This window comes from Pan troglodytes, chromosome 12 (assembly GCF_028858775.2).
Source record: "Pan troglodytes isolate AG18354 chromosome 12, NHGRI_mPanTro3-v2.0_pri, whole genome shotgun sequence".
NCBI classification, from domain to species: Eukaryota; Metazoa; Chordata; class Mammalia; order Primates; family Hominidae; genus Pan; species Pan troglodytes.
The window spans coordinates 92,283,158-92,302,326 of NC_072410.2; the positions used below are offsets into that span (position 1 = coordinate 92,283,158).

The 19,169-nt window shown below is 35.3% G+C and overlaps 1 protein-coding gene across 11 annotated transcripts in view; it reads right to left on the minus strand.

Annotated features, from left to right (window-relative positions):
- Positions 1-19,169, minus strand: part of LCLAT1 (lysocardiolipin acyltransferase 1) — a 195,699-nt gene that overhangs the window by 86,450 nt on the left and 90,080 nt on the right. For 4 of the 11 annotated variants that reach the window (XM_063790003.1, XM_063790006.1, XM_063790004.1 and 1 more), the window contains one exon: positions 5,858-6,014. The exons of the other annotated variants lie outside the window; for them this stretch is intronic. The gene's annotated coding sequence lies outside the window, so the exon portion shown is untranslated. The remainder of the gene's footprint in view (positions 1-5,857; positions 6,015-19,169) is intronic. 11 annotated transcript variants of the gene reach the window in all.

Sequence of the window (19,169 nt, forward strand, 5' to 3'; positions counted from 1 at the left end):
TGTCTGTTCAGCTTCAGTAGATAGCACCAGTTCTTCAAAGTGATTATACCAATTGACACTCCCACTGGAAATGTATGATCATTCCGATTGCTCTATCTATATTTTCCCCGACACTTAATCTTAGGAGTTCTTTTCATTTTAGCCATTAGAATTCATGTGTAGTAGTTCTGATTCACATTTCCTATACAATAATGCTGGACACCTTTTTTTTTTTTTTTTTTTTTGAGACGAAGTCTTGCTCTGTCACCCAAGCTGGAGTGCAGTGGTGTGATCTCGGCTCATTGCAACCTCCGTCTCCTGGGTTCAAGCAATTCTCCAGCCTCAGCCTCCCGAGTAGCTGGGACTACAGGCACATGCCACCACGCCCGGCTAATTTTTGTATTTTTAGTAGAGACGGGGTTTTGCCATGTTGACCAGGCTGGTCTCAAACTCCTGACCTCAGGTGATCCACCTGCTTAGGCCTCCCAAGGTGCTGGGATTACAGGCATGAGCCACCACACCTGGCCAAATGAGCTCCTTTTCATATTCAAATTAGTCGTTCAGATTTCTTCATTGTAAAGTACCTCTTCAAACCTTTTGTGTATTTTTTTAATTGATTTGTCTTTTTCTTAGTTTTTAGGATATAAAGTCCATCGGGTATAAACACAGACACACACATACACATATACAGAATATAAATATATACTCTTCTCCATGTACTTGGTGTTTTCTGTGTCCCGCTTAAGGAATCTCTGCCTGTCCCAAACTCATTAGGACGTTATTCCATGTGTTCTTCTATTAGCTTTACTGTTTTAACTTTCACTAGTTCATGATTGATACATTTCAAATGAATTTTTGTGGATTATGTGAAGCAGAGGTTAAAATTGTTTGTTTTCTGAATGGATATTCAATTGACCAGTGGTAATTATTTGAAAGGCCAAGAGATTATTAATTTAAATAAAACATTTTAAAAGCATTATAAAAGAAATACATGTACTATAAAAAAAAGTCAAATAATACAAATTTAAGTAGACTAAAACATAAAAATACTCCTTTATCACCACTTCCCTCAATCCTACTCTACCAGTCATAATCTCTTATTTGTAATCATGATTAAAAATTTGATGTGGGCAGGGCACAGTGGCTCACGCCTGTAATCCCAGCATTTTGGGAGGCCGAGGCAGGTGGATCACCTGAGGTCAGGAGTTCGAGACCAGCCTGGCCAACATGGTGAAACCCCGTCTCTACTAAAAATATAAAAATTAGCCAGGCATGGTGGTGCATGACTGTAATCCCAGCTTCTCAGGAGGCTGAGGCAGGAGAATCGCTTGAACCTGGGAGGCAGAGGTTGCAGTGAGCCGAGATTGTGCCATTGCGCTCCAGGCTGGGCGACAAAAGTGAAACTTTGCCTCAAAAAAAAAAAAAATTGATGTGAATTTTTCCACTCCTTGAAAATTTGTTACATACATGATTGGTGCTTTTAAAAAACATGTTAGTTCCAGTTAAGACTGGTCATACACACACACACACACACACACACACACACACACACACACACACGATCATACCTTCTACACTGTCCTACAATGTGTTTATTTCATTGACCATGTCTATACATAGGGAATTACTTCATTTTATAAATAACTGCATTGTATTCTCTGTAGCAATTCTCAAGCCAGTTTTCTCTTTCTAATTTTCCAAACTTGTATGAACTGAGTTTTGTGAAATACAATGAGTTAGTAGAAAAATAATCTCACACATGGATGTGGTAACAATGTCACATTATTATAAGAGTTTCTAGGCCGGGCATGGTGGCTCATGCCTGTAATCCCAGCACTTTGGGAGGCCGAGGCAGGCGGATCACGTGAGGTTGGGAGTTCGAGACCAGCCTGACCAATATGGAGAAACCCCATCTCTACTAAAAATACAAAATTAGCCGGGCATGGTGGGGCACGCCTGTAATCCCAACTATTTGGGAGGCTGAGGCAGGAGATCGCTTGAACCCAGGAGGTGGAGGTTGCAGTGAGCCGAGATCGTGCCACTGCACTCCAGCCTGGTCAACACGAGCGAAACTCCGTCTCAAAAAAAAAAAAAAAAGACTTTCTAAATACTTACTCTATTTCTGTTCTTATCTTATTGTGGAATATTAACAGTTTGCTGACTGGTATTGTTATACAAATCATACTTTAATAGCACTGCTCTACAGCAGAGATACACCCTGATTATCTAATACCCTGTTATCATTTAGGATACATCCTGAGAATTTCTTGTCTTTATGATAAAAGTTTATGCTGTTCACATTTATTGGGATATTTTTTTCTTTTCCTGATAGCTCATTTTATGTTTCCTGTTTGTTATACTCCCTTGTGGTTTTTTGCTCCCCCTACCCTGGTCCATTTTTCTCCCATTTTCTCTCTTAATTGAAATTAATTTCCTTTGTTCCCTCCCTTTGTTCTCTAATGTGGAAAGGAGCAAGCTATGGCCCATGGACCAAATCCACTCTGCTGCCAGTCTTTGTATATATGGCCCACAAGAAGAATGTTTTATGATATGAAAAAATTACATGAAATTAAAATTTCAGTGTTTATTTATAAATAAGGTTTTATTGGCACTCAGCCATACTCATTTGTTTATGTATACTGCCCATGGCGGCTTCATTGTTACAATGACAGAGGAAATAGGTACAACAGAGATAGTATGGACCACAGCCTAAAATATTTATTACCTAGTCCCTTACAGAAATAGTTTGTTGCCGGTCACGGTGGCTCATGACTATAATCCCAGCACTTTGGGAGGCCGAGGTGGGCGGATCACAAGGTCAGGAGATCGAGACCATCCTGGCTAACATGGTGAAACCCCGTCTCTATTGCCCCAGCTATTCCGGAGGCTGAGGCAGGAGAATGGCATGAAACCAGGAGGCGGAGCTTGCAGTGAGCCCAGATCGCGCCAGTGCACTCCAGCCTGGGCGACAGAGCAAGACTCCATCTCAAAAAAGAAAAAAAAAAAAAAAGAAATAGTTTGTTGACCCCTATTGTAGTGGTTTGGAAATTGTATACCCTATTTTCTTCTTTTAGAATTCGCCCTTAAAATTTTTTCACCCTTCCATTTTTGACAAATGTATTTAAACATCTAATTCTATCAACATTGGGTTAATAAATAATAACCCCCAAACAAAAAAGCATGCCCTCGATTCTATCACTAATTAAAGAGTTTAGTTTACATTTAAATTTCTTAACATAGTAATAGTATTAAAAAGGATATGCTTTCCTCTTGCCTTTCTTATAAGATTTGTAGAAATCACCCAACAGTTGCAAAAAATACTATTTTACTGCAACAGCAATTATATAATAATTACTGTATTATTATAACTAACACATTCCTTAAACTTGACAGAAACATTTATTATTATTTAGATTTGACCATAAGTTTGCAGGCTTCTTTGCTCATCATTTCTTCTTGTTGCCTATGTCTTTCTGTTAGTTCTCCTCAAAATAATTTCTTTTAAAAAATGTTTGAGTCTTTGCATTCCTGAAATGTATTTGTTCTGTTCTCAATTTTAGAGGCTAGTTTGGCTAAAAACAGCATTTTGCGGTTCCAAATCATTTTCCACTGAGAATATCAAGCTATTTTCTATAGTTTTCTATCACTGAATATGGCTAGTAAGAAATCTAGCTATACAAATTTGTACAGATAACTTAAGTTTTCCTAATCGGATAATTTATTTCTTTCCTCTGGAAGCTTTTATAATTTTCTCTTCACCCATAGTTTTATAGAAATTCATCAGTGTTAGTCTAGGTATGGAACTTTTTTCATTAATTCTGCTCAGCAGTTGATAAACTCTTCCAATATTTGAATCTTTCTTTAATATAGAAAACATTCCTTCTGTTTAAGAAAATATATATTTTTTTCTCTTCATTCATATTTTCAGCTGGAAGTTCTGTTAGATGTTAAAACTTCTGGATCTCTCCTCTCATACTTTTCATTTCTTTTGCCATTTGACAACTTTAAGGATAATCCCTTGGCTTGATCATCTAACTAATTTGTCAGCTACACCTGTTCTACTAATTTAGTTTATTTCAAAAATCATACTCTTAATCTTCAAGATTTGCAAATGGTCTTTTTCATAGCAGCCATTTTTAGGAACAAATTGTGTAATTACAATTAAAAAGGTTTACCGTGTGCTTACTATATGTCCAATATTGTTCCAAGCATTTTTCATTAATTCATTTAATTCTCAAGACAACCTTATGAATTAAGTAAAATTATTATCCCTATTTTATGGATGAGGAAACTGAGAGACATGAGGGCTAAAGACATGGTAAGTGGTAAAACCAGATTTTAAACACAGGCAGTCTGACACCAGACTTGATATTTTTAAATCATGGTACTAAACAACCTCTCTGCATAGATACTTGAATCTTTCCACAGGTATTAATTACACATAGTTTATATTCTCCTTAGAGAATTATTTATTCGTCAGAGATTAGATTTTCCATTTTTTAGTACTAGATACTGTTTAACATTTTCCTTAAATGTTTACTAATCCTGCAGAGTCTCATATTTGTAAAGGATGTTCTAGACTGAACAATACTGACAGGTTGAATGTATTTCTGCATTGCAAGTGAGAATACCTCTTGCTCCCCATGTGGGATGGAAGTGGTAGCAATATCCATGAGGTTTTGCTATAAACTTTTCTAATATTTTGTTACATATCTTCTAGAAATTCCAAGCCAATGTTTCTAAATCTTTTTTACTTCTTTTAGCTTAAATGTTTTTCTCTTTTTTTCCCGATAAAAAAATCACAGGAATACCTGGCAAGGGTTTTGGGTTTTTTTCCATTTCATTGTCATCAATGCAAATTGTATCCATGTTTAAAGTGTTACTCAGATTTTTCTTAATGTTAAGATCCTCAAAAAACACATTTTTATGACATTTATTTCATATTTCTATGAGCTAATGATAGCGCAACCTGTATCTTTAAAATTAGTATATATAATTTGTCTTTTTCATACTTTTCCACTGCAGGATATTCTGTCTTTAACCTGAATTTCTCAGACGAGGGCTGGGAGTCTGGCAGGTTTATAAAGATAGAATCTATATATACTGGCATAGCTCCACTACTACTATCTTCTTTCTAAAACCTCATTTACGTTATCAGCATCGCCTTCTCAAAGCAGTTGTAAATAATCCCTCGGCATACTCTATTGTCCAAACCTATCTCATCATTTTAGAACCTAGTTTTGACTTACATTCCCTTTTACCAAGTTTTAGCGTTGCCTAGGGGGAGAAAAAAATAACCATTTACTTGAATGTGTATTTTGGCATTATGCATTCTTAATAAAAAGTAAGCCTTTTCACAACTTTTTTTTCATCTCAGTGTAGATGAATATAGTTAAGGGAATAATGAAAACATCAGCACTACTCACCTAATGCTCTAATAACTCAATCTCAACAATAGGGTAAAATTTATCACTGTTGTCCTTGTAGTAACTCAATATAGCATCTACTATGGCACTATGAATATGACACCAGAAGCAAAAAGCAGGGCAGAAGAAAGATAGACAACTGCTCCTTCGACATTATTTTCAATCCTGAATAAACGATGTGGATGCAACCACGGAAATGCTACCCATAGGCCTCTATTAAATGAGAATGAACAATAGGAACAGATGCAAATTTTATATAAACTTTTATCACAAAGATCATAAGAAAATACTGTATTTACTGAGTATGGATCTGTCCATAATTAATAGTAGTTATACAAATAAATCAGGGAGTTAAGTAACAAGTAGTTATACTTTTCAGAATTTCAACTTTTATTAGGGTGCTAAATGCTGGATAGATAAAGTTAAGGAAGATCTATCTTTTCTGAACTCACATTACAAACTGGGTAATGCTCTCCACATCCCTCTTCTAAGATGATTAATTTCCACGAAGGCTTTTAAAAACTCTGATGACAGGTAATTTTATGACATTTTTGCAGCAACAATCCTGTTGTAGTATGCCTGTATCATTAGGTTTCAAATGTGACTGTGCTGAAAATACAAGATAGAAATCAAAGTATAAAATATGAGCAAGTAATAATTACATAATATTCTAACAAACTTAATTCTAAATATAATTTCAAACTTGACACACCAAAAAGTGGAGAAAAATGGAGAAACCACTTGTACCACAAATTTCACTAGACTCCACAAACATAATCATATACACATGCAGACAGTAAAAATTCTTGCTTGACACTGAGGCTTCTTGGTCGTGTTACAATTTTGGGGTTCATGTTAACATGAGAGAAACCAAACTCATCTTTCATATTATATGAGATTGGAAATTTGACCAATTTTCTACATGAGCTATTATCTGAGATATTTCTTCCTGTTGCAAAACTGATTCCTAAGTACATTCCTAGCTTTGCACACTGAGAGGACCTATAATCAAAGACATCCCAGTAGCAATTAACATATGGTAGGCAGAATAATCATCCCCCAAAAGATGTCCACATCTTAATTCCTGGAACTGTGAAGGCACTGTGTTATATAGCAAAGGGGAATTAAGATTGCTAATCAGACGAATTTAAGGTAGTGAGATTAGCCTAGATTATTCTAGTGGGCCCAATGTAATCATAAGTGTCATTAAAGGTGGGAGAGAAACCCCATAAATATATACCTACTATGTACCTATGAAAATTAAAAATAAATTTTTTTTAAGTGGAAGAGGGAGGCACAAGATGACTTAGTACTGATGTGAGAAGGACTCAACCAGCCAATGCTGGCTTTGAAGACAGAAGAAGGGGCCACAAGCCAAGGAATGTAGGCATCCATTAGAAGCTAGAAAAGGCTAGGAAACAGATCCCATACCAATCCTACAGAAAGAAACCAGTCCTGCCAATGCCTTGATTTCAGCCCAGTAGAACCCACATCAAACCTCTAAAACTGTTATATAATAAATTTGTGTCCTTTAAACCACTCTATATTTGTAGTATAAGCTGCAATAGGAAACTCATACAGAGCATAGTAAGTGCCTAGATTTTAGTTTCTCACATCATTCTTCAAAAAAAAAAAAGGGATCTAGGGCTCCTTAGAGAAATGCTGAGTCTAGGGATGGGGCAAGGAAAAATACAAGATGAACCTGGAGAATTTAACGTGCCAAAAAAGTAAGTGGTTAAAAGAAAAAAGATGGTAGTATGTCAAAAGGACATAAGAGCCAACCTTCAGGAACTCCCAGGCTAGGCGCAGTGGCTCATGCCTATAATCTCAGCACTTTGGGAAGCCAAGGCAGGAGGATGGCTTGAGCCCAGGAGTTCAAGACCAACCTGGGCAACGTAGCGAGACCCCCCACTTCTCTATAAAAAAAAAGTTGTTGTCTTTTAAAATTTATTTTAAATTAGCCAGGCAAGGTGGCATGTACCTATAGTCCCAGATATTAAGGAGGCTGAGGCGGAAGGACTGCTTGAGCCCAGGAGGTCAAGGATGCAGTGAGCTGTGAACGCACCACTGCACACCAACCTGGATGACAGAGCAAGACCCTGTCTCAAGAAAAGAAAACTCCCAATGGCCAAAGCTGGCCATTACTTTCAGCAGCAAAATAATGATAGTACCAGATTATAATCTAAAAAATAAAATAAATATCAATGAGTCCATATTGATATAATTAAATTACTAATTAAATAAATGGGGAGTAGGGGCAAATTTTTTCCACAGAAGTATGAATAATATATATAAATAGTCTGCACTCCAGGAAGTAGAGCTTCATTCCTTTCCCCCAACAGCCAGCCTTTGAGTGTGGGCTGTGCTTAGTGGATTGAGTATGTAAATGGAAAGGGGAAAACAGCATCTTTGCAGTAAAGAAACCTGACAGATACCACCTTAACTAAGTGATTAAGATTAACATCACCAGTGATAAGCCATGCTGATATCATGAACCTCTGACATGAGAAGGGTACTCCACCTCTGCAGTATTCTTCCCCCAAGCCTACAGCTCTAGTCTAATCACAAGAAAACATCAGACAAACCCAAACTGAGGAACATTCTACAAAATGTCCAACCAGTACTTTTCAAAGGCACCATGAAAAGCAAGAAAAGACTATCACAAAATGAAGGAAGACTAGGAAGATACAATGACTAAAAAGCAAGGTGGTATTCTCAATTGGATCCTAGAACCACAAAAGGACATTAGTGGAAAAATTGGTGAAGTCTGAATAAAGTCCATTGTTAATAGTATTGTACCAAAATTAACCTCTTGTTTCGACAGATATACCATATAAGATGTTAACATCAGAGAAGCTGGGTGAAAAAGATAGGAAAATTCTCTGTACTGTTATTACAAATTTTCAATAAATCTAAAATGATTCCATATAAAAAGTTTACTTTAGAACATCTATTTGTTGATGCAAACTTCTGTTTGACTAAAAAAATACACAAATAATGGCCATTTTCCATTCAAAATCAAGGCCTAAATAATCTTACTTGGAATTCGCTTACTATACCATATTACTTGGTTGTAATAATTGAAGATTATCAGTAACAGCATTTCTAAAGACATAGTTTTGACATTATTTTCATTGTGGAAGAACATTTTTAATTCTTGGCTACATAATATGTCCCTGCCTGGTATTCATTACACAACAGTGTAACACTCAGAAACATCTGACTTCAAGCATAAGGAAAATATTTTCTGTAAGATTTGTTATATGAAATAAATGGATAAAAGCCATATTTTTTTAAATGACATATATAATAAATACAACAGCTAATTCATTTTCCCCCAGGTCTTACAATGTTGCCTTTCTCTTTTAAAATACATGCACAATTTACAGATACTTAGCCCCAAGACAAAGAACAACTGAAGGCCTGGAAGTCAAATTATCTATTAAAGTTACCAACTATGAGATACAGAGGGTTCATCTTGCATATCTTTTCTATTATTATTGCAAAGTGCCATTTCAAAGTTGGTTCAAAACTGATTATTATGTGATTTATTTCATTTGTGCTTTTCCACCAAATACAAAGCAGATTCAAAACCCTAAAGCTCCCTCCAAATTCTGTATTTCTTTCTACTGAAGTTACCATTATAAAAGCATATCTTTTAGATAATTTTAGAATGTAATTATTAATTTAAGCAAAGGAATTCCTCAATTTTCAGCAGACCTAAGGGTACTAAAAGTACTAGAGGTGAAATTCGCTTCCTAGCTCACATCTGGGATATCTAGCAGCCTAACGCAATGTAAATTTGCTGAGGTATTAGAAATAGTACACATCAACAGGATATCCAATTTAGGTAACTAATTGCATTAATGTCAGTAAGTGATTGATTAGATAACCTTAAAGCTCCCAGCCATTTCTCCTGGCCAAAGAAACTGTCAACTTCACACAGCTCAGGGCTTCAGCTCTGTTCAGAAGTCAGATAACACATTCAAAACAAAAGCTTCATTTAAGTTACTTAGATTTCAATGCCATCCTAAAAAATTACTTAGTTCTCAATGTCATTCTAGAAAGAAAGGTAATCCTGGTAAACTGCCTGGCAGAAGATTTAAATGAATTGAACCTTTCTTTTCTTCCCAATGGAAGAAAGTAAAGGCTAAGCTCTAATTTTTTATCTTGCCCAAATTCCTTTCTAAGGGATCTAGGGAGTCATGCCCTACAAACCATAAATTCTCATCACATGAGCTTTGTTTAACCCTGTATATTGTGACTTATTTTCCAGTCTTACTCAAGCATAACAAGGGAAAAAATCAAAATGTTTTACCCCAAAATATATTACCTTGCCATACTTTGAAATTGCCTTGCAAAGTTTTTTGTGGGAAAAATCCACATTATATAGATAATCCCCTTCTCCCTTTGTTTTCCTTCCTTTCTTTCCAGATCTAGGAGATAATCAGCTAAGAGCCAGGCACCCTTTTAAATCTGACAAGAAACATTTTACAACCTGCTCTCTCTCTGAAGTTTGCTATCTGAGAGATTCCTCTGCACAAAAAAACCTGTTCTCCGCAATCCTTTACCATAACCTAAACAATCCTTTACCATAACCTAAACAATCCTTTCCATTAATCCCAGGTCTTCACATAAACTCGGCCAACTGTAAACCAGTAAATGTTTAAATTTACCTATAGCCTGGAAGCCCCTGCTTTAAGTTGTCCCACCTTTCTGAACCAAACCAATGTATTTCTTAAATGTATTTGATTGATGTCCCATGGCTCCCTAAAATATATAAACCCAAGCTGTACCCCGACCACTTTGGGCACATGTTCTCAGGACTTCTTGAGGGCTGTGTTACGGGCCATGGTCAATCACATTTGGCTCAGAATAAATCTCTTCAAATATTTTACAGAGTTTGACTCTTTTCGTCAACAAATGTATATCCCCACTACTTACCACCCTCCCGGCCATGCATCAAAACTCATCTCGGCCAAGCAATGCTGGCAACCAAAACTACAAAGTCAACAATTACCAAAACTTTATGTTTCAAATACCAATAGAATTGCTAAAATGAAATAATCTGTTATATATCTAAAAATAAGCAGAGATGTATGTGTGTCTTCCAGGCAACAGAACTAAAATATGTTTAATATATTCTACTTTATTTGATGGTTTTCATAAAAATTTTCATTCATGACTAGCATTAATAAAATTTACTGAACGAGTAAATCAAACAATGGATACATTTCTTATGGCTTGGTGAAATAGGGGAAAGCAAGTTACATCAGGATGCTTTTGGCTATAAATAACAGAATACCAATCTAAAAGTCATATAAACAATTTGGGTTTACGCTTCTCACATAAAATAAAGTCTGGCCCCAATGCTAGTTCAGGAGCCAGGATCTCCCACTCTACTATGCCATCCTCCTGATGTCTGAGGACCTCCCCCTCTTTGAGGGAATGCAAAAGTTCCAAGCCTCATGTGCTAACACAATACTGTCCACAAGCAGAAAAGAGTGGCACTGGACCTTCATTGACTTCTTTCATCTTATTAAGGAGGAGTCTCTTTCCCAGAGACTCCAACAGACTCCCATAAGACCCTTTGGTTAGACTGGCTCAAACAACCATCCCTGCTGACAGGAGGCTGAGAAAGCCAGTATCTGGTATTTTCATTCTCTGTCATAGGATGTGTGCATCACAGTGGTTCACTGTTAAGATTAGTAAAATACTACTTCTGGCCTTTAGTTATTAAGTAATATGTGGAATAACACAGAGGAAGAAGGCTGTTGTGAAGCTTTATATGATTAGTTAATAGGATACCATAATCTAATCAATATAATAAAGAAGGCCAGGACATCAGAAAGTTTGCTGTGACAGTAATAGCTATAGCATAGTTAATAAGTAGCTAGGAATCCTTGACTAGAAGCCCCCTTTGAAGAAAGAGTCACAGGTGGAGCTTCAAACACACTAGCTGCAGAGATTCATTCCAGGAAGGCTCAAGCTGTTGTTACTTTTGGGTAATAAGGCACCTTTACCTAATGTAGGTAGCAAAACTAATGCCTATGATTGCACTAAAGGAACTGGCAGGAGTGGAGTGTTACTGAGTCCTGTGGGGGCTCAATTTGGGAAGGGACAACTAGCATGTGAGTTTCCTGGCACAAAATCACCAATAAGATGAATCTATTCATCTTAATACATTCATCAATAAGATGAATCCATTCATCTTATTCTTGTTATGAGCAGGAGGGCAGCATGAAATTGTGTTGAATTAAAAAAATAACCCACCAAACTGGATAGAGTCAAAAATATTCATGACTTTGTTCTAATTTTAGTGAATGTCTGTTTTAAGTAGGAGGAAGCTGGGTAAGAAAGGGGGAGTTTTCCTTCTCACAGGAGGTAAAGTTAGGCATTATAGATTTTAAATATGTCAAATAGACATCTATTCTTTGTGGCTAACATGTGATAGTAAATAAAATTAAGGTGACTTCAGTAAATTTAGTAATTCTTAAAACTGTGTTAGCAATGGCACATTTATTTACACAAATTTATTGTAATGTTTATAAATACATCAATAGACTACAGATCAAACTGAAAATCTGACCACATGAGTCTTTCCAATTCCCATATCACTGTATTGAACCACTTTCATGTTAACAGCAGCATGCATTATAATCATGTTCCTATAGTGTAGTAAAAAGGTAAACAACACATTGTAAGTGAGTTGTTTTTATTCATGATCTCTAAAAAGAAAAATTCATATGTAAAAATACCAACAGCATGTAAAATAAAATTCTAATCATTTCATCAGATTTGACTAAAAAAATTATTTAATATTTTGGCAGTTTATATTCTGGGAGGCTGAACTTCTGAACAGCTTCCTATCCAGTTTCCATTATCCTGTGAAAGCAGACCACTACAGGAACTTCTACATATCCAGTAACAGTCTTCGTATGTCTTGAAAAACTGAGAATGGATGAAAGCACTCATCAGAGGCCATGCTGTTCCTGCTGGCTTCTCTCTGATCTCACTCTGAATAATCTAGATATATCACAATGTGGGCCTTTCCTAGTTTTCACCACTACACTACATTGCAGAATGTAATGCTTTAGAATTCCAGAATTATATAACAATTTAATATGAAATCATGAGGTCATATCAGGAAAATTTCTGGCTTAATCCATGACTTGGACAGGTTTTAAATCACTATCTCTTTAATATTACTCTCCTTTTCATGCTTTCTAAAAGGCTCAAACTCTTTTCTCACTCTAGAGTGATTAATGATAAAGAGAAACCAAGAAGCCATGAGTTGGGTACGTACAATTGGCACATGCATTTCCTGGCACAAAATCACTAGGCAAATGGACTTTTTACGACAGTTTTAAGTTTAATATTTCATTTCACTAGTTAAGTGGTCATAAAATTGGCTAAAAGTAAAAATCTACATATGCACCACCATCAGAGACAGCTGAACTCTATGAAACATTTTTTCTTAAAATCTATTCTGTATATCTTAATAAATTCTAAACACTTTAGTTAATTTAACAAAACTCTTTATAACTTGACCTGAAATCTAAATACTTTTAATGATTTATTTCCCACCCTGTTACATAGGTCTATTGCTGTTATACTTTAAGAAAAGAACTTTCTAAACTCTCATCCATTTCCCAACCTGGCACTACAGATACAGTGTTTTCCTTTAGTCAGTTGCACAAGAATTAAATAGACCAGATAATTATATTCTAAACATCTGGTAAGCAAACATTTATTTGAAAAAAAAAATGTGCATAGCAATCTTAAATACTCCCTAAAATTACACCAAATTGTCAACAAGCTAAAACTGGTATAGTCTCAAACAGTATATAGTTGACCACTACGATGCAGCCATTCTTTTTCCTATCATTTCCTCCTGCAAACTCCAACTTTAATTCCCTTTTTAACTCTCATTGGCAAACATGCTGTTTTGTTTGCTGCTTACACTTATGCCTGGCTTAAATTACCTCTGTATTTGTTTGCTTTCGAGGTTCTAAAATCTTTTTTTCTCCAGTCCAAAATCTGTTCCCATTAGTAGTTTGCATTTTCATGAAATCCTATCAAGCTTACAAACAGTTAAGAGCCTACAATGGGTAAGATACTCTATAAGTAGCTTATAACTCAGGAAGGAAAAGAAAATAAACAAATGGAAAAGTTAAGAATGAAATACTTAAATAGGGGCTCAAGATGAATTTTCCTCTTGTCTTGCAGAAGGACAGGTTTGGAATGATAAAAATGACTATAGCAGTAAAGAGTAGGAGAAATAAACACTCAGTGGTGAAGGAAAAAGATTATGGACCTTAAGTCTAATACGGATTTCTGTAAGGTAAGGGGTAGGAGGGTGTATCCACCTTCATAAACCAATATCCAAAGTGGGCCTCAGGATAAACAAGAATAATCCCTTAGGCACAGGACACACATCAGGTATTCAAAGCTGATAGAAGTAACACACAGAGGGGAAGTTGAGAAGGACTCTAGCCCTACTGGGTATTTAAGGATGGGACTGAAGGAAGGAAAGGGTAATCCAAAGGACCAAGTGATCAGGAGCTCAGCTGCAACCTGGAAGCTACTAACAGCATAACTGGAAACAGAATATTTTTATATTTTGAGAAAAGCTAGGATTTGGTAACTAATTGAAGAAAGAATGACTCAGGGATGATTCCTGTATTGCATAAAGAGAAACTAAGTAATCTCTAAATTATATGCCAACTCTAAAATCCTATGCTTCGAGAATCTTTCTCTTAATAGTTAAAAAGGAAAAAAAGTCCTTAAGCAGTTTCCATTTTCTAGCATGATGGAGTTAAGACCCTATCGGTCAAATCATCCCTGTAGAAAACAATGACAAAATTTGGACATAAGATAAAGGTAATCATCAGAAAGTACTAGAGAGGGAGCAGAAGCAGACAGACTGGTGGGAGCTCATGTTCACTTGTGGGAAGGGAGATGGAAAGCTCTAAGAGTATGTTCCCTTCTCCAAAGCTTTCAGCCTCGGGCTAAAGGCAGTCCACAGAAAAATATGTGAATACAACACACAACTATAGCAGTGCTGAAAGAAAATGTGTAGTCCTAAACACCTGTGTTAAAAAAGGAACATGGTATTAGATCAATGGCTTAAGCTTCTATGTTAAGAAACTAAAAAATTTTAAAAAAAGCAAATTAAGCCCAAAGAACATAAAAGTTAGGAAATAATAAAGATAAGAATAGAAATCAGTAAAACTGAAAACACAGATTGATGAGGGGAGGGAAAGAAATCAATGAAACCAAAAGCTGATTATTTTAGGGGAGAGGGGCAAACTCAATAAAACTGACAAAACTCCAGCCAGATTGAACAAGAAAAGTGAGAAATAAAAGAAGGGATTGACTACAGACTCTTTAAGCATTAAAAAATTAACAAAATATTATTAACAACTTGATGCCTCAGTTTGACAACTTAGATAACACAATTTCTTGAAAAATTACAAGGAGCAGATGAACTAAAGAATTCAATATCAACTCAAAAAATTGAGTTTGTAATTAAAAAGACACCCACTAAAAAAAACTCCAAGCTTAGATGGCTTCACTGGTGAATTCCTTTAATCATTTAAAGAGGAAATAACATCAGTCCTATACAAACTCTTAACAGAAAACACGCAAGGAGAGAACACTGACCATCTCATTTTATGAGGTCACAAACAGATAAATATCTCACAAGAAAAAAGAACAAAATCCCTAATGAATACAGATATAAAAACCCTTTAAAGCTATTAGCATATTGAATCCAAAAACACATTAAAAAGGTTAAGTGGAGATAATCCTAGAAATGTAAGGTTAGTTTACCATCAGAGATTAACCAATGCAATTTAACATATTAATAGAACAAGGGAGAAAATTCATCTTATCATTCTAAGAGGTACAGAAAAAGCATTAAAACCAAATTCGACACCATTTTATGATAAAAGTCACAGCAAATCAGGAATAGAAGGGAACTCCTCAACCTAATTAAGAGCATCTGTGAAAAATCTACAGTTAGCATTCATTATACTCAACAGTGAACGGCTCAAAGCTTTCTACCTAACATCAGGAACACGGCAAGGATGTCTGCCCTCAACACTTCTACTTAACATTATACTAAAAGAATAGCCACCGCAATAAGGCAAAAAAAAAAAAAAAAAAAAAAAGCCATAAAAGTTGAATATTAAAATTAAAATAATATTTACATACAAGCAATGTGATTATGTATAAAGAAACCCTATGGAACCCACAAAGCATGTAGAATAGTTGAATTTTGAAAAGTTGCAAGATACAAAAATCAACTGCATTTCTATAAACTGGCAGCAAACAATTGGAAAGTAAAAATTTAAAACAACTCCAAAATAGCATCAATCAAAAATATTCAGAAACAAATCAAATGCAAGTTGTGAAAGACCTTTATATGAAAAACTACAAGTACTGCAAAGGGAAATTAGATTGAAAGAAATCACAATAAAAATCCTGAGGATTTTTTGAAGAAATTACCAAACTTATTTTAAAATTTTAATGGAGAGGAAAAATACTCAAATAGTTGAAAAAAATTTAAAAGAACTGCTGATTTCAATTCTTGCTATAAAATTACAGTATCATGACAGAGCGACATTGATGAAATAACACTTACCGGACAAATAATTTTCAAAAAAGGCGTTAAATTAGTTGAGTGGATAGTGGGTAGACTTTTTAATAAAAGCTGCTGGAAAACTGTATAGGAAAAAAATAAACATTGACCCTGCCTCACAATAAAAACTGAATCAAAATGGGTCATACATAAAGTTAAGAAGTAAGACCATTAAACTTCTTGGGAGGGGAAAATATTTGTGACACAAGGTCAGACAAAGAAAGAACAATAAGAAGAAATGGTTTAAAAAGACCTCATGAAGATAAAGTTTGCTCTTTGAAAGACAGGTTTAAAAAAAGTAGAAAGGTAAACCACAGTCTGGGGTAAAAAACTGCAAAAACCCTATCTATAAAGAGCCTATATCCAGAATTTTTGAAGAACTCTTATAGAGCAATAGTTAGAGAAGAAACAACCCATAAATAAAAGAGAAAAGATATGACTAGAAACATCATAAAACAAGCTATATGAATGGCCAATGAGCACAGGAGAAGAGGATCAAAATCCCTAGTCTTAAGAGAAATGAAAATTGAAACCACAGTAAGTTGCCACAACAAAGCCACAAAAACAGCTGAAGTTAGAAAGACTGATAATACCTAATGCTGACAAGGATATGGGACACCTGGAACTCTCTCTTACACTACTGGTAAAAATGTAAAAGGGGAAAAATTGTATGGAAGTTACAAAGTTACACACACATTTACCATATTATCCAGGGGTTTGGGTGCAAAAGGGCACAAGGATACAACTAACTTGACTGTTGTGAGTTACATGACGGTATGCAATTTAAAACTGGTTAATTTTATTGAATGTAAGTAAAACATTAGAAGTAATATAAAGGTATGGTAAATAAAACAGCATGGTACTTATGCATAATTAGATCAACAGAAGAGAACAGAAAGTCTGGGAACAGACCCTATAACAAATGGAAATTCAGAATAAAATAAAACCTGATAAAATGTGACATTTCAAACTAATCAAGAAAAGATTAATTATTCAGAAAAGAGTACTGGGCTTAGTAGCTATTTGGGGGGATAAACAAGAAGTCCCGTTCTCCTAGATTTTTTGTTTAATAACTTTTTTTTTCTTTTTTAAGAGACAGGGTCACACTCTGCTACCCAGGCTGGAGTGCAGTGGTGCAATCATAGCTCAATGTAGCCTTAAACTCCTGGGCTCAACTCCTCAGCCAACCAAAAAGCTGGAATTACCATGCCCAGCTCTCCTACCTTAGACCAGAGTAAGCAAGACAAGTGAAACCATAAAAGCATGATGGAAAAGCTAAGTTTGCTATAAAATCCAGATGACATAAAAGATTAATCAGTTTGACTGTATGAAAACAGTAGTTCCACTAGAAAAAAAATAACCTAAACACAGAAAATGGACAAAAGACAGAGAAAATATTAGCAACTCACACCCAGACAAAATGTTAATATTTCTACTGAGAATTTGTATAACCCAAAAGGATAAAGACTAACATTCCAATAGAAAAATGTCCAGTTTCATTGCCTTTAAAAAAAATAAATGTGGCCGGGCGTGGTGGCTCACACCTGTAATCTCAGCACTTTGGGAGGCTAAGGCAGGCGAATCATGAGGTCAGGAGTTCAAGACCAGCTTGGCCAACATGGTGAAACCCTGTCTCTACTTAAAATACAAAACATAGCCGGGCGTGGTGGCAGGCGCCTGTAATCCCAGCTACCTGGGAGGCTGAGGCAGGAGAATCGCTTGAACCCGGGAGGCGGACATTGCAGTGAGCCGAGATTGCGCCATTGCACTCTAGCCTGGGGGACAAGAGGGAGACTTCGTCTCAAAAAAGAAAAGAAAGGAAAAGAAAGAAAAATAAATATAAACCTACATTGAAATATCTTCTTTACCTAAGTTTGACAAAGACCCAGGTATTTCATAGCACCATGTTTTTGAGAGTGTAATGAAACAGCATATATATTGTTGTTTGACATATAAATTGATTTAATTCCTATGGATGGAAATGGACAATATCTCTCATACTCTAATCTAGGTTTCAACTCTTACTGATAAATTCAGTTTTATGTGAAATACTGCACAGACAAAGAAAATCACTGCAACATTATTAGTAAGTGCTGAAGATTGGAAAAATTTAAACAGTGGATGGGTTAAAAATACCATGTATCCTTAAATACTATGATATCATTTAAAAATAATGCAGCAATAGATACACTGACATGGAATAATCTCCAACATATATTGCTAAATACTTTTCTAAAAATATGAAGAACAGTGTATATATTTTGTTACACCCATTTCTATTTAACAAAATTGAGTGCAAGAAAACAATCTGCTTGTCCATGCATGGAATAGCTCTGAAAACAACTGTTAACGACTGTTTTGGGGAAACCGAGTGACTACAGACCCAGGATGAGACAAAAATGTATTTTCTGTATACAACTCTTTGTAGCTTTTGATTTTGTACAATGTACCTGTTAGTTATAATACATAAAAATTTAAGTAATTAGACATTTTATTTAAAATTAAATATTTTTATGCCTTGACTCTAGAACTAAACAGACCCGGTTTCATAATTTATTGCCACCCCATAGTATCTATGTGGAACAAGGCAAATTATTTAACATTCTTAAACTCCATTTTCTTTAAAAGGATTATGTTATGATATGCAGTTGTGACCTTTAAATAAGATAATGTATATAAAGTCCCTTACACAGTATTCTGTACACAGCACATAATAACAAATTATTAGAGATTCTTTTACCTTTTCCTTCTCCTGAAATTATACCCGAGTTGAAAATTTTTTTGACATCTAATTTAAGATGGACCATGATTAAGAAGTACAAACCATTTATCCAAGAGAAGATTCCTTAAAATGATTAGTGGACAGTTTACTTTAGCATGATCCATACATGGTAATCTAAGGTTTTTGTTTATATAGTTTTATAATACATGTTCTTAAATAAGTTGAAGATAGACCAGCCAAGCCTGTTAAAACAGTATATATAACATTAAAAGAGAACATTTAGTGGTGTCTAGATCCTGACTAAACATGCTTGGCTCTAAAGTTTCATTTTTAAAAAAATTAGCCAGGCATCATTGTGCGAGCTTAGATTAATACTTTTAGCTACTCAGGAGGAGGG